The 26208-nt window shown below is 44.4% G+C and overlaps 1 long non-coding RNA gene across 3 annotated transcripts; it reads left to right on the forward strand.

Annotated features, from left to right (window-relative positions):
- The first annotated feature begins 1013 nt into the window (after positions 1-1013).
- Positions 1014-11196, forward strand: LOC135913905 (uncharacterized). Of its 3 annotated transcripts, XR_010568157.2 has the most exons (5): positions 1380-1394; positions 2609-2665; positions 3728-3918; positions 5259-8158; positions 8230-11196. It is a non-coding gene; the product is annotated as an uncharacterized lncRNA (long non-coding RNA). The 3 variants fall into 3 exon arrangements; XR_011510468.1 differs by lacking the exon at positions 2609-2665 and having other exon boundaries at positions 1014-1394; XR_011510467.1 differs by lacking the exon at positions 1380-1394 and having other exon boundaries at positions 2595-2665.
- The last annotated feature ends 15012 nt before the right edge of the window (positions 11197-26208 follow it).

The raw sequence follows: 26208 nt of genomic DNA on the forward strand, positions 1-26208 counted from the left end.
GCGTTGGCTTGACGAAGGGCGCGAACAGAGCGGACAGAACGCTTCTGCTGCCTCTTCCGTCAAAGCGTCTCCGCAAAATTGCGTTATCTGAGCGCCCCCCCCCCCCTCCCCCCCAGCTTTGCGTCCATCGGAAATTATCACCAAGACAGAGCGAGGGTGGCGCAAGACCGGGCTAGAGCAACGGCTAGAGGAGGAGAAGCGCGCTAAACTAGCGCATCCCGCATCCCTCTCCCGGCTTGCGCGCGTTTTATCACGTGACCTCCTATAGATACTTGGGGCGCCCATCGAGCCCGGCTCAGCCTCGAACACTTCCTTTAACGCGCACAGCCAACGGCGCGGGATAGGATCTTATCGCACTTGACTTTATACGAAAGCTCACGGTAACACCGACAGATATATTTTGACGGTTGTGTCCATATAATTGCTATCGCAAAATTCGCAATAAATAGAAATTTTTACCAAGGACCAACCACACTGCTTCTCCATGTCGTGAGAGAGCGGAGAACGATAGTTCTAGAAAATGTGCTGCTAAATCTCCGCCAAATGACTACGCTCGCATTTGGTGATCGCGGCACACAGTCGCAAGAACTTGTGGAGGAAATGCCGGAGTTCTGGCAGCTTCAGGTGCACTAGATCATTCAGCAACATGGGCGGCTTTGTAGTTCTACCTCACATCAGAGCAAACTGCACTAGACGGAAATCAAGGGCAGCCGCACCGTTATATCTAAGGAAATTAAGGACAATTACGCCGCGTCTTCACACTTCGAGCATGCTCCGACAGCCCACCGATAGATATTTCAAACGCAACCACGCTCGGACGAGCAAATTTTGCTTCTGCCAAGTGAACGTAGCGGGTATTTCAACACGCGTATTAAATTCATGGCTGTTTCATTCGTGAACATTACTTAAGTGACGTAAAATTATCAGTGAGCAAAACAGTTTTTATTTCAACGCGAGTAAACAAAACCGAAACTAGCGCAACTGTTCTGCTCAGTTGTGCAGCTACAAAATGATCCAAAGCCGAAGCCGTCAATAGCATGACGCCATTTTAAAGTTGCGCTGCATCACGCACGAGTATACATTGTCGTTGAGTGGTTCTGAAATCGCTGCGCTAGGGACGACTGCAACCAAGCGTTGCGACAAGTTACGGTGGGAGCTTCTGTCCGTGCTGTGTGATTGCGACGAGGGGACCGCCGCCAGCAGCAGCGTTTCGCCGATTTCGTCTTTGCCGACATCGAGCAAGTGCGCTCGCCGGAAGCGTCCGAAGTGCTGCGGTTTGCACTGCATCTTTCATTGTGATATGGGAGATCGCAACGGACAGAGACGACCAGATGCATACGAACCACTACCAGCGCGGACCTGTGACCTGTGCCATATTTCTCTTAACGTCTCAGGTAAGCATATCAGCTTTTGTTCCGAGTTTACAAACGGCGCGGACTCGGTCCTTCCGGTATGGCAACATTTTGCGCCACGTTTCTCTTGGCAGTTCACAGACGTTTCTTGGGCATGCGTGCGCGTATGTATGCGAAAATACTACTGGCAGACGGAAGCCTCAGGAGAGCATCTGAAATTATTGCAAAGCTGTACTGCCAGGAGAAACACCGTTCTTAACGACTCCGGTGACGAGCGGCCTGTCGCATCGAAAGATCCGTAGAATATCAAGTACTGTCCTGCGTAACTTGAAGTGTAGATACAATACTAGTACCAGTGTAACTTTCGCTGGCGAAGACAGGTAGTCGAAAAGACAGCTTGTGTATTCTGAAGATTTACTAGCGCTTTAGGTATATTACCGCGAATAATAAAAGCGCTACAACGCTGTATGGCAGTGTCAGGCGATGTGGCAGCACAGATATCTTAAGAGCGGTAAAGCGGCTGCATGCACAGGCGAACAGACACAGCGCTTTAAAAGCGCTGAAACAGAACAAATTTTATGTGCATTTGGCTGTAAGTAGAAAACACAAAACACGTTAGCTGACAATCTAAGCCGATGTATAATGTTATTATTTTTTATGTAATCTTTATTTTCATGGTGGTAAATATTTAAAAGCATGAATTTGCTGCAACCTTTATATAGTAAATCCTACTAGGCGCACAAAACCTGGCTGTGTTATGCACAGAATTTGTGGTATTCCTACTGGATTTTCTATTTTGAGTCCGGTATTTTATGAAAACGAGGGTCTTTTTATTTGTAGTCTTATGTTAGTGCAGATATTTGGCAAGCAGAAATGAATCGATTCCAAGGTGGTACCTCTTGGTGAGCTACATATAAACCCAAGTTTCTCCTGTCTTGGCTATTGTAATGTGCATATAACAATTTTAAGTATATACTGCTGTAGTTGGCTTAGTCGCTGTCGCGTATTTTGTAAAAGTAGAAGGCTATGATTATTTTACTGTTTTCATGCAGAAATACCTTTCTTTGTTGTACCAAGAAACGCTCACAGCATTAAATGAAATGAAGTGTGATGTATTATTCTGCTAATTTAATAAAGGAAATTTCGTCTGCACTGCATCAGAGATTAGTTTACTTTCTTTTACTAAACAATGCGTTATCTCCTCTGCTACGGCTGTTCTGTGTATTTTTGTAATTTTGAAATGTACTTTATTTTAGGTATTCAAGAAATGCCAACATCTAGAAGAAGACGCCATCTTATCCAGCACGTTATTGGTGAGACAGATCGTAGCAGGGACTTTCGCATATCTCATTAGCATAAGATGCTATTTGTTGTAATTTTTGTGTCCACTTTCCTGGCCTTTATTCATTTCAGCATTATTGTGCAAAGGGTAATACTTTTACATCGAGATAGAGTAATTGTCCAAAGGAGAGACATAGCTGGAGGAGACGGCACACATGAGCCTCCTTTGTCCGTATCTCTATGTTGCGCCGTTACTCTGTCATTGTCTACCAACAAGCCCAAGTTCTTCATCAGCTACATTTACTAATTCTCCGTTATTACAATTTCATTGATACAACATTGAAAGTACAGAGGTACACAGGAAGACAGAGACTTGAAATGATGAAGAGCCGTAGAACAAGGAGCATCGCTGGAGCCAATGTTTCGACAAAGAGAAGGAGATAAGTTTTCTTGTCAAAACATTAGCTCCAGTAAAATTTCTTGTTCTATCACTATTTATGATTAAAAGACAGCATTATTGCTCTTGCTGAAGTATTATGCATTATGGAATAAAAATTGGCAGGGTTAAATGTCAGGAATGTGATATTTCTTGTGTATTTTAATGCTACAGCGAAAGCCAGAAAAACAAGATGTAGAGAACCACGCTGTTACTTGTCACTACCCAGTTTGGCCAGCTTCATCAGAGCGTGCACTTTGTTGCATTATCGACCACTGGAATTCATTAATTGAATTGCTTCGTGATTACTTATATTTAGAGATGCTGAACTTGTTTTAATGCAGCTTAACATAGTGTGTGTAAAAAATATACAATGACATTTTAAGAGGCTTGCAGTTGACTAGCAGATCACTTGATGGTATGAGCTCAGGTTTCCACTGAGCTTCCGTGCACAAATCGGATGCACATTCTCTTTTTTTCATTGCTTGGATTTTCATAAGCATAAGTACCATTTCTTCTTTGTCAATGTTCTAGTTGTGTTGTGGGACCTAACTGTTTACATTTATTTGTATTGGTATCCATGTTCCACAGACTGCTTAATTTTTCTTGTAAATTGTGACATGGTAGGACTAAGAGCATTTGTGCAAATTTGCTGCAGGTACACTCTGGTGGCTCCCGCCCCTGCATCCTACCACCACTGTGTCCTGACTACGTCCACTAGGGAGTTTGAAGCCTTTGGCGGCTCCTGCCGCTGCGTCCTGCCACCACCATGTCCTGACTACGTCCACTAGGGAGTTGGCAGCCTTCGTGATGATGCCAAGCAGGCTGGAAGCCAACAGAAAGATTAATGTAAATACATGTGATTAAGTGGCAACTTTTTGAGTGAAGTGGCTTGTAGCCACTCAGCAATGAAAGAGTTAACTTCAAAGCAGTTTAGACTCCCTGCTATCGGTGCAGGAATGCTCAAGTCCATGCAGTTTGCCTTAGCCGCCAAAAGGCTCTGTGGATTAGACGAAACGCGCTGCAAATTTTGAAACCAGTAGGAGACCACTTGTACATTTTTTTTCTTGCTTAACAAAAAACTGCTTTGATAAAGCTTTAGCAATCTAAAAAGAATACGGTGTACACTCATACATGGTATTGGGCATAAATTTACTAGGACTGCCTCAATAGTAAGTATGCCGATAAACACACCAAAACTGACTTTTTTTTGCTAGTTCATCCGCATCTCTGTGCACTGCTGTATAATTTATGTTCCTGAAACCAGTTTTTGCATGCAGCACAACTCCTAAATATGTGGATTACATAAATTTGCAGCTTTTGCTGTAAACCAGATTCATGAAAATAATGTTAATTGGCCATTTTGTCCATGTTTAATGACCCATAATAAACTGAGCAGTGGCTAATAAGCAGTTCAATTTTTGGTGTAAGGCCTCTTTTTATAGTCCCGAAAAATTTGGCCCCTTTAATGAAGGAACCAATTTTTCTGCTATGCCTTTTATGATGCATAGATTGGTGCATTACACAAAATCTCACTTAGTGCTTGCGCCAGTAAAAAAACTTTTTAAGTTAAGTATTTTTTGAAATTAACATTTGCGCTATATTGAAGGGCCTCCAGTTCTTCAAAAAAAATTTCAAGTGGTCGTGTGCCAGGTCGGTACAGCTCGCATGGAATTGCCTACTTACACAAATAGGGAGGGCCATGCCCTCCGTGGTTGCTCAGTGGCTATGGTGTTGGGCTGCTGAGCACGAGGTCGCAGGATTGAACCCCGGCCACGGCGGCCGCATTTCGAGAGGGGCGAAATGCGAAAACACCCGTGTACTTAGATTTAGGTGCACATTAAAGAACCCCAGGTGGTCGAACTTTCCGAAGTCCTCCACTACGGCGTGCCTCATGATAAGAAAGTGGTTTTAGCAAGTAAAACCCCATAATTTAAATTTTTTTAGGGAGGGCCAAGTACACTTGACTTTATGTTAAGATACTATTATTCATCTACAAAAGACAAAATGAAACATTCCATCCTATAAACAGCTCTTAACACTCATTTACACTTTTGCACATCTTTATACCTGAAGTCTGGTGGCTTGTGTCTGTTTTCATTATCTGCTATGTGCCCATGGTAAACTTCAGGTTTCCCCTATGGTGAAGAATATTGTGGTGCTTATAGATATCGATCTGTGTTTTTCAGGTTGCCTCGAAATTTTACCAAAGCCGTACCACACACGGGCCAGGCCTCTTGCAAACGGCGTATAACCAGGCTCAACACATGAGTGTCGAGTGAGTCCGGAGATCAAGGCAACCTGCTGTGCGACCAGCGTGCAACCTTTGGTGACCTCTCTACATGTTCCGCCTATTTCACAGCTGCACCTCAGCTGCAACTTATCCAAACAGCATCACCAACTGTGGTCACTCATCAAACCATGGATGAATGTTAGGGTGGAGTGATTTGAAGAGACATTCTATTTGTCTCTTCAAATTCTTAGCAAATACTTGTGTTATTATAATTAATATGTGTCTTTAGTGCCTAGTTTTTAATGGTTCCTTTCTATTAGAATTCTCACCATCGATTCCTGCTATTACTATAATGTATGTCTTTATGCCCAGTTTTTCGTAGTTCTTTTGTACTTGTGTATGTAATTGATAGATTCATACTTGTTATACAGAAGGCTAAAATGCAAACTTACAGCATTTTTTTCTTTCTTTTGATTATCTACAGCACTGCAAAGTGTTCAAGAAATGTAACCTAACGTGAGCTCTTGTGCAGGAAAAATTTAAGAGCAATATAGAGTACTTATTTCAAACACCCATTATTCTTGGAAAAGTCAAGAATATAGGAGCACAAAAAAGAAAATATTAAACTAGAGAAACATAAGTTCCCCTCATAAGTCTGATAATAATGTGACTTCCTTTCACTGCAAAGATACCAGTAATATACTCGCACACAAGGTTTCAAACAAGAAAGCTATGATGCCCTTTGCATTTCTCGGTGCCCATTTGTCACACTGACGAATGTCAAAGGCATCGTAGGTTATATGCACACATTGGTTGTGTTACACTTTTGAGTATTTCATTTCTCAAACACAAAGGTTTACAGCAGTGCTTTAAATAGCAAGTGCATTTCCTAATTTATTAGTGCAAGAGTAACAGTACAGATCATGTAAAAATTATTTTACAGTCCATGGATGCACGCTTCTGATGACATAGCAGTGGCGTGGTCGTGGGATGAATGTCTTTATTTCAGATTTAAATATTGGCTTCCAGGTCTGGGTTAGTCTCCTACTCTGAGTAGTCTAGGTCAAAGTCCATTTACTAGAGAAAGTGAATTAAACTAGAAATTATAAACATCAAAAGGTCTTGTTTAGGACACTAATGAGACAATCAGCAAGGTTCTTTGGTTATTCATTTCCAAATTTGTGAGGATATATGTTATGACTGGTTTCAATATTGTGAGTACAAATATTTGTTTATTGTCACACTAGAGTGGGCTGCCCCATTTGTATACAACCCCTTTACAGGCTAAAAATTCCGTGTGTTACCCTATTTACTCGCATAATGATCACACTTTTTTGCAAAAAAAATTGACTCAAATTCAGGGGTGCGGTCATTACACTGGTTAACTTTCCCGCAAAAAGAAAAAAATATATTATCTGGCATTTACTACGGGATGACAACAGGTCAACAAATAGGCGGCTGCTGCTGTATGTAGTGCAGGACACGAAAAAAAAATGGTGGCCGGCAGAGCAAGCCGAACGCGCCGAATGCATTTTTCTTCTCGTGAGTACATTACAGTGCATTCAAACAGTTTCTTCCATATTAGTAATGAATAATATTTGGAAGTTTGCGGCAATAACATAGCCATGCCCACTTTGAGGGGACAGAAACAGATGGGCGCACTTAGCTGCGAGTGACATAGGAACACATGCTGCGGAAACTGCGGCATTTGTCTTCACCACTATCCTAACGTGGCACGTTTCCGCTAAGGGTGGGTGAATATCTTAGCTGCGTTACAAACGTCGGCGAATGAATAGGGTACACTTCTAACCTATCAGTGTAAACGTGGCTGCTATCATTGCCGCTCGCGATTTGTTGCGTGCCCACAAGTGCAGATGAGAAGAATCGAAAGACGCCTTTTTTTGTTGTTTTTATTGACCACAACCATTATAAAGCCTACACATAATAAAGGAAAGTTTGGTTGTAGCTTTTTTTTGTCGTAGAAGTGCGGAAAGTGATGAAAGCAATGAAATGGGGCATCTGCTTAAGAAAGTTTTTTGCGTGCAGACTGCTTGGTTTGTCTTCAAGAGTCGTTCGCATAGCAGTCGACAGATGGTAAGCGCGATCATTATTAGCTAGATTTGGCACGTGACACATCGCTGCGGCAAGTTCGGGGTGAAATCATTACGTGGGAAATAAAAAAAATCGAATTAAAACGACAAAATTTAGGGGTGCGATCATTACGCGAGTGCAATCATTATGCGAGTAAATACGGTAATAGGCTGTTTTTGGTTTTGTGCACTCTATGTTAAGGGATGCAAATGGTGACATACAACAGAATGCAAAAATGACTAATGAATTCAAGCAGGGCATGGGGCTTTTTAGGCAGATGCGTGCGTGTGCTATTTATAAAGCTCCCCATGGTATGCCTGAAGGCATTTTCTAACACTTTGGTAGAATACACTGACACCCACTTATTAACTCCTCGAAACAACTTTTTTATATATTTGTACTAGAAATTTGAATATACTGTCATTCATAAAGTGTTTTATTAGATTTGAATTGTCATTTATTTTTGTGTAGCTGCTGTTTTTTAGTTATGTCCTACACAGTGGCAAAATATTTTGGGGGGCACTTTCCTGTGTATAAAGTTTTCAGAAATAGCTTCATGCTGTATCTTATTTAGCTATTCGTATACTGCAAAGTGGTGATACCTATCCAAACGGCTTGTACAATTACTGGAACTATGCAAGAATATATTAGGCCACATTAAATAATTTTACAGATTGCAATTTCAATTAGATATGAGCATTCTGCATATCTTGAAGAGTACGTATGCCAAATTTCGTTAGTATAGGACAACTATAAGTGCATAAGGTTATTCACATGCTATTGTGAGAAAATGTTTTTGAAGTATATTCAATAGCTTTTTTTCACAATAGCATGAGAAGTATGCAAGATTAGTAGGCAGGCCTCTCTGCCTGCCTACTAATCTTGCATACTTCTAGTAACTTTACATGCTGTTTGAATAGATATCGGTACTTTGTAGTCTACGAAGAGCTGAGGTAGCTACAGCACACTGCTTTTTGTGAAAATTTAGTACACAAGAAAGTGCCCGCAAAGATCAGTGTATTTTCCCATTGTGTGGGACATAACTCAAGAAGCAGCTAAAGAAATACTAATGACATATATGAAATCTGCATGAAGAACTCTACAATTTGCTCTCTTTCAAAGCCTCTAGTACGAATAATAAGACTGTTTCGAGTAATATTCAATCAGCAAAACATGCCCCTTGCTATAGTGACCTACAACATAGAAACGCAGATTGAATGCAAGTCTTTTTGTTAAAGCGACTCTGGGCTGTCTTCCCAAGGGCTTCTGTTAAACACTGAAATTTCCTGCATTTACCAGAAGTGCAATACTAAAATGTTTGTGGATGTGCAATTGGTATTGGCAAACTAACAGAAAAAAAGACAGTTCTGTGAAATGAGGAATTGACTATAACTTTGTTCGACATTTACATTTTGACTCCATATCTTTGTTTTGTGCTTTGTACTGAGTGTTTCAGCAGTGACTGCCGCTAAAAATTGAACATATCTGCTTCATGACAATGCGACAATTTTCGCTAACAGAAATTTATAGCAGTGGCAGGCATTATAATTACAGTACTCAATAACGTCTAGTTTGTAAGAACTCAGACTAGCACCAGTTCCGAGATACACAACCCAAAAAGACATGATCAGATAGGTTTATCTTCCACACAGAATTGTCCCATAAGGCTTACAAAATGTTTTGTGGCTAAGTAATATCTGCAACAGCAAAGCATGTTCCACCAAGTATGGCGATAAATATTTCAGAGCTGTCAGTCTGAGGACTCCTACAAACTAACAATACCTTCAGCACTGACTAGCCTCAATAATAGGATGTCAGCCATTTTGCTGAAATTAATAAAACTTCAATTATTGTGATATTGTTTACGAAAAAATTTGCAATTGTAATGCAGTTCTAGTATCTGTCACTTGTAAATATTTTCCAATTAGTTTTTCAGACTACAATTTTTGGTAATAGAGGTATTCATTGCAGAAAGATCTAGTACATGGCACTTAATAATAAAGGTACTGGTCATTGTAGACTTTCTGTTGCACAGCTGTTTCTTGAAATCTGAAAGGATGTACCCGCCTCCTTATGTTAGCTAGAAACGGAAATCTGTCAGTATGTTGTGTTTAAAATACAGCTGATCAACCCGATAGTTAGGCTGCTTGCCAAATATAAATCATAACAATAATAGTGAAGGACCATAATAACAAAGTGATGCTGACTCATAACTATGCCCAGCTACATCCACGCAGCTGTGCCATACAATGTGCATGTGTTCAGAAGAGCCAAATGCCCCAGAGAGAAAGCAACAGTAACTCATTGTTTGTCATCTTGTTCAAGCAGATTATGCGCTAGCTGTAATTTATGCTCAGTAAATACATAAATCAGTCATGTCAGGTGTCTTACTTTGGGTTGCAAGTTCGAAGTTCTTGTAATCTTGCTTGTTTTTATTTTGTTTCCTTTGTGAGCATGAGTGACTTGGTTGCCTTCGCACATATTCTCAAAACTGTTTCATCACTGGGAATCAGGAAATTTAATTTACATATGAAATTCCCAGTTCCCAGTTACTAATTTGGTAGGCTTTGAGCTTAATTCTCTTAACTTTTATATGTTTAGCTACCAAGTAGTCTTATCGTGCATTGAAACATATCCATGCAATGCAGAGGGGGCACCCAAATTATAAATATCTGTTCTTGCTTTCTACCCTGCTCTGGTGTTTTCAAAACCTAGCATTGGTGCAATGGCCTGTCTGCAGAAAAGTAGTAAAGTGGCTAAATTTAAAGGTCAACAACATAATTAAGATACAAAGCAAAAATATAAGTTCGCAATTGTCCCCCATAACGAGAGTTCTGCTTAGAATTTAAAAAAAAAATTGACATCCTGCTGTGGTGTGAGAATTGCTCTGGGTGCCAAGGGGACTACGTAGCACCTGTACTAGTGTATACAAAGCAAAAAAAAAGGTCACTCCAGATTGGAACGGCAGTGGAAAGTCAAGCACAGATGCTTTATTTCATGCACCATTAATGTGGCTTATCATCTGCTCCTGTTGTATGGGAATGCATACGTTGGGAAGACAATCCTTCGCACCATTGTTACCTTAGCGGGACACCAGAGAAAGGTAGAAATCGAGAACAGGTATTCACACTTGGTTGCCCACAGTGTGTTATTTGGATGTGTTTCACTCTACAAAAGACTACTGTGGTAGGTAATCATAATGACAAAGACAAAACAAATAAAAGAGGTATGTGTCAGTCATCCGTCCGTGACTTCCAGTGTTTATAGAAACACTTCTTTGTGTATATGTGCCAAGCCGTAGGGAGGCTTTACGTAACTCAGTCATGCTTGCTAAGCTAAAGATTGGAATAAGGAAAATCACAAGAACATTGTATGAGTGATTTATAGATGTGGCACCTAGAGTAACTTATTCATGTATGTCCTGAGGATAGATTACAGCCAGTGCATAATGTGCTCTTACAGGATGACTTGTGATGAGTAAAAGAAGCCTTCCTCACATCTTCCTCTTTGTTTCTTTTGGATCTTTGTGCACTATGAGTATTGTTACAGCTGCGTGCATGCAGCTGGGTATAGTTTGTTTATGTGTTCTGCTTCCTCTCTTGTCCTCATCATTCATGCGCTATCTTTGCCGTAACAAAATACAGCTGCCTGTGCTACTTATTTTGTCAACGTGTTTGCATTATGGAAAGTTTTGTATTAGCGGTTATTTCGACCTGTGAAATTGTCTGTGTCAGCTATTTTACTTAGTCTTGCAAAAGTATGTTTCTCAACATAAATAAATGATCAGTATAAGTGTTGCTGTATTTATGTCAGTTATGAGATTTTTATACACTGTTGCATGTTGTATGACAGAATAAAATTGATGCACAACTTTTTAATGTGTTTTTCAGATCAATTTTCATCTCACGCTAACATGCACAAATTGTGTGGGAAAAAGTGCCAACAAGAGTACCATAAGGTAAGACAGCTGTTTTTACTATTAGACTGGATTATCAATTGCCAACCAGTTGTTTTCAGCAAGCATAGCATAATGCATAGGTAATGTAATCTAAGTTGGAATATTGTTTTTATTGCACTTCCTTATATGGGTCTCCTTTATACATAAGTGCAGCCTCTCTTATTTGTTATGTGTAGCTTACTTGCTTAGAATGTTAAGTCGTAAGTTAAGTCTTTTAGAACAGGGAAATAGGTGGAACTTATGAATCTTTTGACATATTATAAGAGACTTGTGCGGTGGTGAATTAACCTTCTACATGAGTTACATAATATTTTGGGGTCTCATTATGGTTCTGAGTGGCATTGCAGTGTCATGCATATGCAGCTGCAGGCTACATATTGGATATTTATTTAAGACTGTTTTGCTTAGTTGGCTATTGATTCCAGTTTAATGGTAAAGAGAACTGTCTTGCTTTCATAGTGATTCTGTGCTGACTTATACATTTGAATTTTCCAGAAGACAATAACAAAGATTGATGAAATATTAACTTTTTCTTCCTAACCTGCCATGTGCTTTTTGTCAAGTTTACTGTGGATTCTTTGTTATCCTATGTTGTCTTTTCATAGTAGTCTTCTTGAGAACTAGCCGTAGTCGTGTGTACTTACAGCAAGAGTTGTTGACACATTTTGAAAAGCGGCTCGACACTGCCATCCAAGAGTGAAACGACTTACATAGATTAGTTACCTTACTTTATTTGCAAGAGGCCGGCACCACGCACTAAGGGTAACTTGACACACTGCTGGAGTCATCAGACTCATCTAGAATAGTTCGGTGAGTCATTCTTGCAGTGTTCATGAGACACTTTATCTTGAGTCGTTGGACTCATTTAGAATTGTTAACGGACTCCCTCAGCACTAGTCTTGTGACCCTTTTGAGAGGGTATAGGTGACTATTACAACGGAGTATGCATGACTATTGTGTGCGGAGTCACGCAAACACCTTGTATTGAGCAGATAGTCTCGGGACTCTTTGCCAAAAGAGAGTTCGGGTGTCTCCCACAAAGTGAGTCGTATACGTGACGAGTCCAGACTCTTCGAAAAGAGTAAGGGATACTCTTTTTTTTCTTAGTGTGTTGGGCGTTGCCTTCTGGGCGGTCGACAAACTGGGGCTCACGTGATCATACCGTCGGTGCATGGTCGTGCCTTCTTTCACTAATTTGTCGTGCCACCGAGTGCATTATATGCAGAAGCAAGTTGTAAAACAAATGCATTTAGTGCAATATTATTAATTACTTTAACGTGGTTTAGAAGCATTTTGAAGCTTACGAGATGTGCACTGAATGCGTCTTAGACTAATTTGTAATTTAGTACGCTTCGCATTATACCACGAGGGAACGCTGTAGTGGCGTCATCACATCCATTCACCGGGCAAGCATGGCGGCTAAGCATCAGAGAGGCCCAGTGTAAACAAACCCGTACAACGAGCTTGCAGTGCGCGACGTAGTGATCAGGCTCGACGATGGCCTCTATTTCTTGGATAGTTCTGTTCCTCCGTGGGCAATCTTCCCGTGCACCCGGTAAGACTGCCAATAGCTTCGGCGATTTTACAGATCGCAACGCGCACCTACTGTTCACGGCGAAGTGCTGAAGAAACAACTTGTCCGGTGCTGCTTCTGCAAGTGCGCCGAGTTCCTCCACTCTGCGTGACTGCGCGCGTCACGAACAATACATAGTCTGGGCAAAAGGCAGACATCCTATATAGCTACGATGTGACAAGGAGGTGGTACCGACGATGGATCTCGCTACTAACACAGTGAAGGAGACATCGACAAACTGCAGGTACGTATATTTCTACTGTTTCATATTTAGCATAATAAGAGTGCACGGATTAAGTCACTTTCGTAGTAACGCACTGAATGTCCAGCAGTTTAAAGAAGGCAGTGAGAACCAATGAGTGTTCGTGCTTTTACATGCAAGTGGGCCCGCGAAAATATGGAAAGATGAAGGTAACCTTCACTAACTTGGTGAGATAACAGAAATTCATGAGGGACATTAAGCCAGCAAAATTTATGGAAGAGTATCTTTATTCAAGTGAAATATCAATAGCAAGTACTGATATAAAGCAGGAAGCTTATACAAAAATTTCATGGGTTGAACAGCATACGGAAGGCATTACCGAATCGTGATCGCCACGTTACCGATATCCTTGAAAAATATCTAGAATCATTGCATTCCACCGGTTATGCAATATGGAACATAAACCTGGAGGTTAACAAAGAAACTTGAGATGTCAAGGACTGTGCAGAAAGCGAAGTAACAAAAATTGTTGGAGATAGCATTAAGGCAGGAAGACAGTGGGGCAGTAAACCGTGGCAACTGATATGCTAGTTGAGATTAAGAAAAAAGAAAGGAATCGGCAGGCAGGCCATGCACGTATTCGATCACTTGTTGCCAATTCATATCAGGTGATTACATAAGCATGAATGAATGGATGTCAAGCAGAGAGAACTACAGCCGAGGATGGTAGAAAATTGCGTAATGAGACAAAAATATGATGTTTTTACGCATAGGATGCAATCAGCTCGTATAAGACGGGATTGTAGGGTGAGGCATTTGTTTTGCAGCGAACAAAAATAGGTTTGTGGTACTGACAGTAGAGACTCACGAAGGTGCGGGGCCACCTCAGCTGCTGCCACACTAATCAACATGACAATTGGCTCTGAAAAAGAAAACCCCAGTTATGAAAAATAAAGCAACGTTGTCCCAACGCATTGTTTTATTATGCATACTACACTAGAGGCTTCCACATTTAAGGGCACTTAGTACTAATAGTGCAACGAGCATTTTTCTTTGTAAATAATGGTTTGTATGCGGCTGATTCATTCCAATACACTTTATTGCAGCAAAACATTCTGCTGCTGGGGGCACTCAACCGCCTGGTGGCAGTAGGCGAGCGCCAGGCACGTGCTGTTGAGAGTGTGCCAGAGGGCTGCTCTGCAAGAGTAGTATCGGTGCCCTCACTGCTCTCCTGTCGAGCCCACAGAAGACACCTTATAAAGAAGCTTTCAGTTTAATATTTTTTTTATTATTCAAGAACATGAATAAAATTATTGCAGTAAACATTCTGCTGTGCATATTAGGAGACTTGTAACATGCACTTGGTGTCCCTTCAAAATACGCAAAAACGTAAGACAACCTGTGCCACTCTTGGACCATGTAAATAAAAAATACACTAATGCAGCATACACGTCATTGTGCTGTTTCTTCTTTCTGTCTGCAAGAATACAGTGCGTGTTGATTAGCCACAAGATGAACGGTGTGTGTAATTCACAATGAAGACAGGAAACAGCAGGAGCTTAATAATTCTATCACCTATAGACTGTGCATATGACTGCAACACTCCCCGATTCAAATGTGCCATTACATGCATGTTCGATACCACATATTCTTTAACATTGTCTTATAATTGCATGTACCATATTTCACACATCTTAAGCCCTTGCATAGCACACTTCTGATGTATCCATTTCATAGGCCAAATAATTGTACACTTTGTCCTTTTGTGTTGTATGAAAAGCAGCATCCTTTACAGTCGGATAAAACTTCAGAAGACAGGAGAGGCCCCACCCAGATGACCAATGCGCAGCAGCCGATTGCCTACACGTCTAAAGAAATAGTCCCTCTCTAACGAGCAGGTATTAGTCTGTCCGGCGGCACGATGTCAGTCTAGAGTGCGTACCCATTGGTGCAGGCTTGTGTTCACCTGCCTTGAAGTGCAGATTCCGCAGCCTCCTAAAGTTGTATCCGACTATAGAAACACGTAATGCCTTGCACCAGTTGCATAGATTTCTGCAACTTGATAGCACACAATGATCAGGAGCAGAAATCTATAAAGGCATCCAAGCAAAGCTGGCTGGCCACACTTCCATTATGAGGGGCTGTAAAAAAGTCCCACCAAATATTCCCATGACGTCCTTGAAAAAGAGGTCATGTTTGGCACTTTAGAATCAAAAAGAGATTACACTGAATGTTGTGTAGCACGTCAAAACAAACTGAGCTTGGTTATTTGCACAGCATGTAATGGGAGGTTGTGCTTCACATAGGAAACAAACTGCTCTGTCCAGTACAATTTCGAGGCCGGTATGGCACCTATTATGTCAACAGTGTCTATATACAAATTACACTTTTCACAGGCCATTGATTTCACCATTATTTTTGTGTGATGGTTCTTTCAATCAGCGCTTGTATTACATGAGCAGGTGGATTTGAAAGCAAAGCTTTGTTTGCAGCCTTAATTCTGTGGCAAGGCACTGGCATGTTGTCGAAAAGCTCACACTTCCTCGGTCCTGCATCAAAGAAGCCCAATGCTCTATTCGAAGTTGGATTGCACAACAATTCAACGGCACACAAAGAAGTGTAACACACACAGCAAAGCATTCTGCTGTGTGTATTTCTCTTTGTGTCCCATCGAATTGTTGTGCAATAAACTTCAAGCTTCTATACCAATACACCGTCTTCAACCAATACACCGTCTTCAAACAATACACCGTCTTCAAGTAGGAAGCATTCTTTTATATATGGCCGCTCCGCCGCAGTATTCTTGAAAGCTAGCCACCGCTTACGCACTGCCGCATCGATAAGCGCGTCAGACACATCTCTGACACAGTTGCTAACAGTAGTTTGATGACATCCAATGTAACGCTCGGCGCCGACGCTTCCCTGAAAACTCCCAGTCCCGTAGAAACGGAGAGCACAGATGACTTGCTCTATGACGCTGAGCGAATGAAGCCCGCCACGCTGTCTCCGCAGACGAGAGTCTTCGCCTAGGTCGTCACACAGCCAGCACACTGATGTCTTCGACAGGCGAAAATGACGCTGAAACTCCCCGTCGGTCATGCAGGTGAACGGGTCCGGACGGTCATGCTGACGCTTGCTGCCGCTGGATGCAATCAAACAGGCTGCTGCTGCCGCCGCCATGTTCCCGAGTTGAACTCGGAGGGGGTTTCGCGATGTACAAGTTTAGCACGAGTTCGCCTGTCAATCAAAACCAGAGGTCACGCCCCGCGCGAGGCATGTAACTATTGCGCGCGCAGCCACCACGGTTAGGCCACGCCCAGCTTATCTTTCGGCAACAGCGACGCGGTGTCGAGCTGAGAGGCATCAACAATCTTGACCGCCGACATAAAACACGCACAACGCACTGTCATCGGTGATGTACTGAGCACCACTATCAAAAACAAAGCGTTGACTGTCGCTGGCTTATGCATATATCTTCTCGGGCTGAGATGGCCGCACAACACGGTTTCATTGCCTGCATGGTGCCGCGTAGCGCACAGTAAGTAATTATCGGCACGTCACTGTAACTGCTTGCAAGGCGTCGATGCGTCGAGGGGGACGACGATGCTGAGGAATGCGTATTGAAGCAGTCGTTTGACATGGCTGCTCTGTCATCGGTGAGGAAACGGAGCCACAGCGTCGTAAACACGATCAGCGTCCGAGAAACGCTCGCTCTTCTAGACCCAGTGCAATGGCATTTCTTCATCACAAGCACTGCGCACTCAACAGTTCCACACCTCTCTCCGTTCGAAATCTGATTTTATAACTGCACACAAGAGCCCTCACCTGCCAAAATGCGAGTGCTGCGGTGTCGTTACGATATCCATCTGCGATCGCTGCTGGCTCCAGCAGAGGTAATCCGCAAGCACCTTCGACTGCACAACAACACACTCAAATACTGCGTACATGCGCTCAGAGGCACGTTCACTGGGCAAGCGATGACAAGCGATGAATTTTGCCGCTGGGGAAGCACGCACTTTTCGCAATGTATCGCAGAGGCTTCGCGCACAAAGGTAAACTGGTTCATTTTCACTGAACTGCGTCACTACGCACTCTAAAATAACATACCGCCATATTGCAGCGACAGCTGTTGTGTCGTTTTTAGTTGGTAAAGCGGGGGCCTTAATAGCCTAGTGATGCGCCTGCGATGAACAGCCGTACAGCGGCGCTGCGTTTCTATTCTCCTAATAGAGAAAGAGTGGCCATGACCCTCCATGGATCATGACCGACTTTATTGAGAATAGCACTGCAGCGCCCCTAGGCGACTTATCACCGTATGAACACCCTCGTGCGTGCGACCCGCTTCAATATACCGCTTCTAAGCTTTCGCCTCCCTGTCGCCACTCGCGGCAAGAAGTGCAAAATTTAATATTTTGCTCGATCTCCATTTGTCATCACAAATTTCTAGCGTTGAAAACGAAAAACAGATACCTAAAAAAATAAAAATGTTCGTTATTTTATTCGTTGTATTTTAACGTATTCGTTTGAGTGAAAGTGTAGGTGCAAGAATGCGCCGCATGTACCCTGTTCGCATAAGATGGAGGATAGAAAGACAGTGCCCGAAAGATGAGGCACGCCCTTGACGCGCCAGGGAAAGGCGTGGCAAGCGCCTCACGGCAAGTGTGCAGACAGACAGCGGGGCAGTCACGGTATCGCTGAGTTGCGATAATCCGTTGATAACAATACGCGGTGCTGGCGCGTTTAGTTGTGTAGCCTTTTGCGCTTGAAACGTGGAAGCAGCGTACCGCGCAGGGTGCGCTCATGTTGTCATACGCGGCTTTTTGTCTACATATTTTTTTTTGCCTGCACCTTCAGCGCGTTCCGCGCTATCTCCGTTCACTGACTGCCGTCGGGCAAACTCGGGTAAAACTCGGGTGAACGAGAAACTCGGCGCATCCTGCATAGCACCCCACATATCAACTACTGTTTAGTTCACACGGCGCGTCCACAATAAGCGGTAAGCGGCGACACAGCGCTGTACCAATATGTGTATATAGCTCATGGTTTCAGAATGCTGCCCGTAGATGGGTGTCTCTGTACCTATTGTTCAGTTGACACATATTTTGTAATTCCAGAGCAAGACTGTTCACCTCTGAGTCAAACGGGAAACAAACAACACTGCATTCAGTGAAACGGCACAAACTCTCTCAGTTGCCAACGGTGTTAGCGATCCGCGTTTTCGCGAGAGAACTACACGTCCTATAAGTGAGCGCTCCTGTCGAGCACAGTTTACTGTAACAATACTTTACGGCACATGCATACTGTAAGCATGTTGAATTTAAAGAAAGGCGAGAATTATTAGTAACAGCCCGTAATATATGTGGAGGTATCACAGGTGCCGTTGTTTGACTTGGCTGCTCGTATTGACTGGTCTCCGGGTGGAACAAGGTGGCTCATATGTGCAGATATGCATGTTTTCCTACGTTTTTACATTATTTCATATCAGTGAGGCTCCGTTTCCACAATATCCGAAGCTAACAACCATCTGTGGCTATATATGTCGATGTACACAAATGCACCGATATGGCAAATAGGCTGCGTCCGAACCGTACTTGAATATGTGGAATGTCTAATGATCGCGGAAAGTGGATACACAAAACGAGGTGCAAGAGCAGACGTCAGCGACAGCAAACCCAAAGGCTGCCGCGTTGGTATACGGTACTCGGCGTGCCTTTATCGGCCATGCTCTTAGAACAACAACGCACTATAGATATCAAATTTTGTTACAGCGCAACAGAAGACAAGGACAAAAGAAGGTATAAAATGACGACACCTTCTTCTGTACTTGTCTTGTGTTGTACTGTAGCGAACCTTTCTATTAATTCCAACCAACTGGCACAACTTGCCGTTTTGATATAGATATGAACTACTGAACTACTGATTACTACTACTGTTCGCACTACTGATGACTACTGATTAACTACTGCCTGATCAATCAGTAGTTAATTAATACTACATGACTTCCAGGAGCCACACGTTGCACCGGAGAAGTCAACAATAATTATTCGCGATCCAGAAAATGGACAACCGAAGCACACTCAACGTGGGCGCAGATACACAAATCAACCGGCGAAAGCCCCGGCACCCTCCCAAAACATTTCCAGCTGCATGCGGCAGAGGGCAGCAGAGAAGCATGAGAAAGGCGGCTTCTGGTGAGTATGAGTCCAAGTGGGCAAGGCTGAGTAGAGTTTTGAGAGTCATAGTCCGAGTGAGCCCTAAGCAATATATATTGTAAGGGGGTTTATTCGGCTCGTAGTGCAGCTGCGACAAACGCAGCACCAGCAGGTAGGGCGCAGCCAGAGAGCGAACAGGGTACGAGCCACGCGATTGCAACGGGGCTTTCCAGCCTGCCGATCATCATCACAATCAGTATGTGTGTGTTTGTGTGTGTGTGTGTGTGTGTGTGTGTGTGTGTGTGTGCGTGTGTGTGTGTGTGTGTGTGTGTGTGTGTGTTTGTGTGTGTGTGTGTGTGTGTGTGTGTGTAATACTTGTGAGTGAGTCTGTGTGAGTTCTGATTATTTTTCTGACTTATGTGCGCGACAGTTTCTGTTCACCCGCCACGAGATCGCTGCCGCAACAGACAGGAATAAAACCCCAAATATCTTGCTGAGCTGCAAAAGGCCATCTCTATTCAGCAACATCGGCAATCTAACCACCCCAGAACAACCCTGTCCGGTACCGGCCAGAGTTAAAACTGACAGTGGATATAGTGCAAGCCGACGTGGCCCTGGACGGCAAGTGATAAGGTGCTCAGCGGTTCAAACGCGATAAATGGCCCGCATGGTGGTCGGCATATTTTGCGTCACCTGTGGGCCCCGTGGGAACCAAGGCGATGCACCGTGGTATACGGTGAAAGCGAGGACATTTGTGACGCATCGTTATGCATCCCCCCACCCCTCCCCAGTGATCATCCAGGGTTCATCGGTGGCGTGAAAACGTCGGTCTCCAAGGGGATTATCAAGCTAGGGTGGTTGCTTGAGCTAGTTGGTAATTCATGATCAAAAATAACGTACAGCGCGAAGGACAAGGACTGCGACAGACGACATACACAGCACGTTATTTTTGGATTATCAGAGGTATTATCGAGCTTGAATCGATGACCACTGCATTTATCGTGGACGTGCGTTCTAACAGAAACACGCCATTGTCGTTATTCACTTGTCATTTCATCGCCTCCATTCAGGTTTGATCATTCCTTCGTTGCCCTGCAATCATCATCGTTTAATGTCTTCACTTGATCGTCGTCGCTGTGTTATCCTTTCGCCGGCATCACGATGCTTTGCAACGCCCCCATTATCATTCTATAGTCACCATTCCATGGTCATCATTCCATCAACATGATGTCATCGTCGTCATTCCGTCGACGCCTTTTTATTGTCATTGTGTCTTCATGATACAGTCATCGTAATGCATTCTTAGTCATACTGACGTCATGTTGTCCCCCGTGGTCATTCCATAGTTATCATACAGTCGTCGTAATTCAGGCGGCATCATCATCAATTCAGGTGGCATACAGTCGTTGCCATGGTGTCGTGGTCGCTCCATCGTCGTCATTTCCTCTAGTTAATCCAGTGTCGTGATTCAATCATGGCTATGCCATCATTGTCATTGCGTCGTCCTTATACAGTGGTCATCAGTGGCATAGACAGGGGTGGGCGCAAGGAACAGTGCGCCATCCGCCCCCTCGTGAACCCCCTCCCCTCGCTACTGACAGACAGAAAAAAAATCTAGCTACGCCACTAGTCGTCGTGTGTCGTCATTTCAGCATCGTCATACCATTGTTGTCATTCGTGGCATGCGATTATTCGAGCCCCACAAATTTCCATGTAGAGAGAGAGACACAAAGAATAAACATCTTTATAATGTGAATAGAGATTTAAAAAGGCGTCCTCATTCAAGAATGCCTTCGCCTCGGACCGCTTCCTGGGCCCTTGCGATCAACCGTTACTGATCGTCGACGTCAGAGCTGGCCAAGGCGCTATCTCAAAGCTCGTTAGTTTGAAAAGAGTTCGAAGGTTCTAGTAGTGCCGGCCTGCAACTACCTACTATATGCCTAAGAGATCCAGGTTCTCCACAGAAGCGGCATTGCGGAGGCAATTGTGTAAGGACTGCGAGGTGATTTCTTGTTGGCTGGTGGAATGAATTGACTTACAGAGCTCGGAGGAATCTTCCGCTCTCTAGGTAGTGCCTTGTGTGAAGGACGGTACTTTCTGCAAGTTAAACTGTAATTTTTTTGTGCGATTGTCTTCGCATGAGGCTAGAGGGTGCATGCGCTCCTACTTGGATTCCGCGGCCGCAGCTCAGCGAGTCAAATGTCGTTGCCAGGAATTCCATGGTGAGCTGGCGCTCAGATGATCATGGCTGATCTGGTCGGCAGATTTTCATTGATTATTCTGAGCGTGGTAGCATGAATTCTGCCACTATCGAAGCCACTATGACGTCAACCTCTGTTAGGAGAGCGCGAGGGTTATGGCCACTTCCTCGGCTCAGAGGGGACTGTTTTGGGAGAATGAGATGCTACTCCGATGTTCTTTGTTCACGATTATGGTGGCTATTGTGGTTGCTTCTCCGGGTTTGTGTAGGCTGTACAAGGTTGACTCCCGTATTGCGTGTGCACGGCCCGGGCCTAGAGCCGGGCGCCCCCTCGCTGCGCGTAGTGTACTGAGTGCGTGTTGCTCCTAACCTAACATACTTCTAATTTTTCTCCTAACATCTTGCATATTAGGACAGATACGGTAACGTTGCTCCGTATGGCATGGCGCAAGCTTACACTCTGAGGCGGCGGGTGACTTAGCGAGGCAGAGAGCCCCGGAGTAATAGGATGGACCTCCCCGTTGCCGTGACCACCGACCTTGTTTGTTAACTGGATAGATCTACCTTGATCAACTCATGAGCAGGATTATGCGCTCCTATCCGATTAGTTGTTCTGTGGACGTACTTATCGGCAGATCCATCGCCTGCTTATATGCCTTTCTGATTTCTGATAGTCGATTGTCTTAAATTCTGTAGCCTTGAGTAGCGCGTATGGGATAGCGTAAGTGATTTGGGACACGACTACGGCTTGTACGAGCCGAAGCGTGTCTGCCTTCCCCATGCCTCTTGTCTTGGTTGCTACTCGCCGGCTCATGGGGGTAACTTGGGCTGTTCTATTCTTAAGCTCGTTGGTTAATGTTGTGTTGGTGCGATCTGGGTGGAAAACCATTCCCAGTATCTTCACGCTCTGAGACAGAACGTTGATCTGTCCCCCTCCAGCCGTGTGTTGATAGTGCGCAAGTCGGGGACGTACTTCTTTCGCGGTAACACCATAAGTAGCTCCGACTTTTGGGGGGTTTAGCTGAAGCCGCACGACTTAGCATAGTCGCTCACTACATCTGTCGCCTATAGCAAGCGGCTCTCTATTGATCCAATCGACCCTGTGGACGACCAGATGGCAATGTCATCCGCGTATACGCCATGTTGGATCTCCGCAATGTGATCGAAGAGCGGTGCAGCACCTATTAATGCGATACTGAACCGAAGAGCGGATAACAATGCGCCCTGTCGTGTGCCACGCCCACCCAGTAGGAAGGAGTTTGTGGCTTAGCCCTCGACCTTTACAATGGCTTTCCTATCGGAGAGAAGACATCTGATGTAGTGATAAGTCCTGACCCCAGAGCCCCGTGTGTTTAGTCTCTGTAAGATTGCTGCAAGCTCGACGTTATGGAACCCCCCTTTAAGATCCAAGGCGGGGTAGCGGTGGGGGATTGGCGCATCGCCGGTGCAATCTCCTTCTCCTTCAACTGAAGCAGTATGTCCAATGTTGAGATGTGTTGACGGAATCCTATGATCGTTGTTGATAGGTTCCCCGAGTCCTCCTCATGTGGTTGTAGCCGGTTGAGAACGATGTGCTCTAGTAGCTGTCCCACGCACGAAGTGAGGGAGATGGACCGTAGGTTCTCAATGGCTCGTCGTTTGCCTGGCTTTGGTATGAGACGGACCCCCGCCCTTTTCCAGTGCTTGGAAAGACTTCCTTCCTTCCATACTTTGTTCAGATGAGTGGTAATCTCTAGTACCCAGGGGTCGCTATGATTTGCAAGCGCCTTATTGGTGATTTCCTTCATTTCCGGGGCTATCTGGCGTCTCAAACCCATTATTGCTGGTGTTAGTTCATGTAGATGAAAGTCCTCAATTAGGAGCTCGCTTGGGTGGCGGTGTAAGGTGGCAGAGGCTACGACGGCTTTGTGGGGCTGTACCGGAGTTTGAGTGTCAAAACGAGGTCTGCATCGTTTCCTAGAAATTGGTGGATTGCTGTAACCATGACGTGGTGGGATACCGTTTTTCTGCTGGCGGGGTTGATTCGGTACCTGAGCAACTTCTCCGTCTTAGAATTACTCAGCATTCCTCTTACGCCATTGCATAGTAAATCCAATTGTAATGCATAGCGTGGTGGCGTATTTCGCAGCCTTTTGTGTGAGGATGGTGATACCCCTCTCGAGCTTGAAATTTATTCGTTGCCTTTTGCCACGCTTCAGGAGGATACGCCGGGCTTCCCACATGTTTAGCAAGCGAGCGGTGATGCACGGAGTGGGGGTGGATGTTTCGAGTATTTCGGTGCGTGCCTTCACATCCTGATGGCACAGAATGATCCAGTCCTGAATGGACTGATGCTGTCGGCTGCATTCATTTGTAGGTATTCGTGCTCTTATCTCCTACTGCTCCGTCCAACCTGTGAGGCCAGCACTGACTATCCCGGCTTCGTATTCGAGTCCATGAATAGTGGTTCGGAACAGCAGCTCGGTGTCACTGTGTAGGTACTCCAGATTGGTCTAGCCAGCTTGGGGGTTGTTTCTGGGGAGGGTTGGGTCAGGGTTGGTGTCTCTTGCAACAATTTTGCGGAGCCTCGTGTTTTTCCTTGGATCGGGGACGAGTTTTACGTCTCTGTCGCCAAAGGTTTGTGAAGCAGGCTTCACCCGGAGTTGGTATACTGTAACCCCAGAGGGGGTGGGCTCCGTTGAAGTCGCCCACTATTAGTAGCGGATTGTTGCCTGCTGCATGCGTGGCTTGCTCCAAACCCTGTTTAGGACTGTTTGCGGGCTTTTCGGCCGGCAGTAGATGTTTTGCAAAAACAGGACACTTCGTCTTCGTTGCCTGTAAGGTAATTTCGATAAGAATGGCAAACGGTTTGGATTGTTGGAGCTGGCGTTGGACTGCCACTAGCTTCTGACTGACCAGAGTGTGAAGGCTGTTCCCACTATCGGCCCCATACGTGACGTATCCGATTAGGAGGACGTCCGTGCTTGTGTGTTGCAGTGCGGTGAGTTGAAGTGGTCTTGTTGATGTAGAGAAGTATTCTGTCAGTGATCCGTACTTTTCATGCAGCCCTGGTTTCGTAGTAAGCCCAACGCTTACTACATAGAGGTCGAAGAGAAATGGTTGTTAAGGGAGGTGAGGAGGTGATGGTTGCGTCAGGTGGGTTTCTGGCGAGTATAGTAAATCTTAATGGTGATGGGGTCTGGTAAGTAGTTTTCCTGAGGCGCAGATTTTGCCGAGCTTCCGGTGCTAGTGTGCGTTCCTCTACTTGCGCGGAGCGTTCCGCCATCTGAGTGTTTGATTGTTCTTGAGTTGCTAATTGCTGTTGTGCCGCGGACTGTTGCATACCTGTGAGTTGTTGCGTAGTAACCTGTACGGATGTTTAAGGCTCTGAATAGGCCTTCCTACTATCTCCTCTACCCTTTGGAGACTGGTATATTGGACGGGTAAGACTCCCTCTGTTGTGGTGGACTGCGCAGTTGCTCCTAGCACTGGCCACCCTTTCCGTTTGTTATTTTCTATGTTGAGTGAGATTTTTCTCGGTACAGATGTGTCCTGTATGGTTGGGCATTCTATACTTGAAAGTGGTGGTTTAATCAAGATGTGCATTCTTCGCAAGCACAAACGTAAGTCACGCTTAAACCAATGCCCACAGCGCATGATCCCCATATGTTTATTTCATCTATCTCTCTTTTTTTCGAACCTACCATCCACGGTGGTGGTTCAGTGGCTTATAGTAACCTACTGCTGAGCACGAGGATGGAGGTTTTCTTCCCGGCCTCCGCGGCCGCGTTTCAATGGGGGCAGAATGCGAAATCATTATGTACCCAAATTTAGCTGTGCGTCAAAGAACCCCAGGGGGTCGAAATTAGGTTAAAAAGCAATACCTGCGCTTCTATACATACTGCGTGTCCCACCTAACATTAAACAAATTCGTGGAAAAAAGAAAAAAAGCACGCGCGAGAAACAATTATAAGACCAGCATCGCGTGCTTTATTTTTTTGTTTTACATTTTTTTAGATGCTAAGCTAACGTTAGCTGAGATACCCTATGCTTGTTAACGCACAAAGTCGAAACGTGCTTCCGAACTTAAAATGCACGATTGTCAGCCCTTTCCAGCCGTTCAAATTGAGTTTGAAGCTTCGTCGACCTCATTCAGTGGATATGATGTCTAGCTCAGCCAGCGAGCTTACGCACTTTCTGCCGACAGACCTGAACTTAAGAATAAGTAATTAGGACGAAGATAACTGGTTTGGCAGTTAATTTTCGGGCAAAGCGACGTGAAATGTTTTGTGTGCACACGAGAAAGAGGAAGTGGCGCAGTGCCAACATCGGCACGTCACCTTTCTCAATCGAAGGCTGCCGGCCCCACTACATATAGTCCTGGCTCTGTGTATCTTGTTTGTGACCTGTAGAGGACGTCGTGGTCTTCTTATGCTGACACACTTGTTTGTTTCTTGTGCCAAAGGGGCAACAAGTGACAGGTCCCATAATAGTGCAGCGCGCCTCGCTCAGTCTTTAGGAGGCAGCGGAGAGCGCATGCTAAAATATGGGGAGATCACACAGCATTACAGATTGGCTTGTAGACTGGTATCCCCGCCAGACCCGAAGTTAAGCAACAGACAAGCAGTCGCCTGGAGACGGCTACAAACTTATACATATCCGCACCCGGTTATGGTGGACCACATGTTCCTCGAGGCCAGGAGCGATAGGTGTATTCATTGTGGGGCGAGAGGGACCCTCGACCACATAAT

Source organism: Dermacentor albipictus, unplaced genomic scaffold (assembly GCF_038994185.2).
Source record: "Dermacentor albipictus isolate Rhodes 1998 colony unplaced genomic scaffold, USDA_Dalb.pri_finalv2 scaffold_121, whole genome shotgun sequence".
Lineage (NCBI taxonomy): Eukaryota > Metazoa > Arthropoda > Arachnida > Ixodida > Ixodidae > Dermacentor > Dermacentor albipictus.